Below are 2,275 nucleotides of genomic sequence, written 5' to 3'. Positions count from 1 at the left end.
CGCCACCGGAGCGGGAGATCAAAGAGCCGATCCAACTTCCTGATGCCAATCGGTCTGCCCGTCTCGACTCGACGGCCGTCAGGAGGACCGCGAGGCGACGGGCGGTGATCCACAAGCGTGCACTACCGCGACCTGGAGAGATACAATTCTGACTCGGCGAGGGCGAGCTGCGGGCTCGGACGCTAGGAATCTATCTCACTCTTACCCGCGCACCCGGTTAACCGGGGTACCGACCCGCCCGGGTAAGACGTGAGACCCGTTCGTTTACCCGGTTCCTACCCGTGTATCCGCGGATCCGGGTTTGGAGAGCCCTAGTTCGGACGCCGTCAGGCAAACTAAGTAAGTCTCTCGCCGACTTAAGTAGTAGTCAACAGTGATTTCCAGGCCCAAAATATGGAATGGGCCAATAACGACATTGAACCTAACCTAACCTGTCGACCTGTCGCTCACCTTTGCTGCGACACGCCACGCCGTGGCCGCCGCCTTCTTGTTTGTTTTCCTTCCCGGTCAACCCGTCCAGGCGAAGTTCCACGTGTTTCTTCGTTATAGTGAGGTTCCCCGTCATCGCTGCAGACAAGTTCAGAGACGGTTCTCACAAGTTCGCGAAACGAGCAGAGCACAAGGATCTTTTTAAAAACAGTGAAGTGAAACTTTGGTGCGCTTTGGTGGTGCCACACTGAGCGTCGAGGGTACATCATTTTCCACTGTGGCTGCCAGTCGTGGAGGTTAGGAGGACCCTTGGTGAGTTAAATAATAACTAACTGTAATGATTGATCATACCTGTGCTACATCTTCCTAACGCCCCATTTGAAGATGAATTGAAGAGTTAATTATTGCATGGTCGAAACTTTATTGCACGTTTGCACATTATCGCACATCATACTGCTAGGACTGTGATGCAACTGGCAATGGGGTTCGCGCCGCGCTGCACTCGTCACCATCATCCTTTCTTCTTCTTTACCAGGCGGTCTGCTCCCAGGCGTCTTATTTGTAAAATACCTCATTCCGTCCCCATTCCCACTCACTCCCCACTCGGAGTGATAATTATTGTAGGTCTAACAATATGTTGATCTATATAAATAGTTTGTCGAGTTTGTTTTCTGTGGTTTTCCGTTAGTCCTCGTACATATTTGAGACTCTTGTTTCTTTAATCCTTTATTTTGTATTTTTATTGTTTTATCCCATACTCCAAATTGCGTTTTCCCCGACGAATAAGACGTTTGATGCGGCCTGGTTTGCTTTTCGTGTTATTTTCTTTTTCCCTTTCCTCAGAGGAATGTATCGCGTCCATTCTAGACTTGGCACTGCGTCACGCGCCCCTCCCCCCGCTGCATCTGCCCTTGTAACAGAAAGGGAATGACTCCGTCAGCGCGTGCGTGTGCGTGCGTGTGTGAGAGACGGAACGACCCCGGCGTCGTCCCGAGCGCCAATCTTTTATTCTTCCTGCCCTCATTTCGCTGCTTCATTCAGGAAGACAGTTTTATAAATTCTTGTTGCAGTGACAACAGGCTGCGTATCACATGTGTCTTTTGGTGGGAGAAGGGAAACGCCTGCGGGGCGAACCGGGAGGGGATGGGGAGGGGAAAGGGTGGGACAGGGAGGAGAAAAAGAGTGGAGGGGATGAGGGGAATATGTGTGTCGCCCTGATGCGTGTCAATTGTAAACAATGACTCCCCCGGCCCCGTTCAGCTCGACTCGACAGAGCAGGGTCTCGGGGCGCCTCTGGGCTGGGGGGCTTCGGAGTCGTCTTGCTCATCCTAGGAATCCTCAGAGATGAAATGCGAGACTTTCGAAACCACTTTGCCCGGGCGTGCACCTGCTGCGGTGCGGGCAGAAGGCGTGAAGTCGGGTCATTCCCTCCTATCTCGATTGTGAGTTTGATGCAACAAAGTCTGCCTAAAAAAAAGGAAAAGAGGGGGGCGGCGGGGGAACTCGGGAGACGCGCGCTTGCTCTCTTCTTGTAATTTAAAAATGCGCCTTGCCAACGCATCATCAAGTTTTACGATACGACTTGAGAACGGAATTATGACGACCGTTTGACAAGGCTCACTGGCCTGCGGGCCGGGGCGGGCCGGGGGGAGGGGGGAGGGGGGCGTTTGGCTCCTCCGGACGCAGATCTGTTCCCTCGCGGCCGCCGCCGCCACCATCCACCGGAATTCCGGAGAATTATTATCCCTGGGAGTAGAACAAGATCGTCCTTCGAGAAGCAGGCGTGTCGCGGTGAGGATAGCTCCCGCCCCCCCCCCTCCCTTCCCCCTACGTCAGTGCCGTAAAC

General features: G+C 53.6%; 1 protein-coding gene across 6 annotated transcripts in view; it reads left to right on the top strand.

The window, feature by feature from the left end:
• LOC113206490 (gastrula zinc finger protein xLCGF3.1-like) overlaps positions 1-2,275 on the top strand; it is a 22,204-nt gene continuing 19,929 nt past the window's right edge. The window contains exons 1-2 of one of the 6 annotated variants that reach the window (XM_052274068.1): positions 1-242; positions 550-741. The gene's annotated coding sequence lies outside the window, so the exon portion shown is untranslated. Of the gene's footprint in view, positions 340-520; positions 742-2,275 lie in introns of those variants that run through there. The other 5 variants (XM_052274067.1, XM_052274066.1, XM_052274071.1 and 2 more) reach the window with 5 other exon arrangements.

Source organism: Frankliniella occidentalis, unplaced genomic scaffold, assembly GCF_000697945.3.
Source record: "Frankliniella occidentalis isolate FOCC.00 unplaced genomic scaffold, Focc_3.1 Scaffold332, whole genome shotgun sequence".
Lineage (NCBI taxonomy): Eukaryota > Metazoa > Arthropoda > Insecta > Thysanoptera > Thripidae > Frankliniella > Frankliniella occidentalis.
The sequence above is the reverse complement of the archived record's forward strand: the minus strand, read 5'-3'. Positions and strand labels throughout refer to the sequence as shown.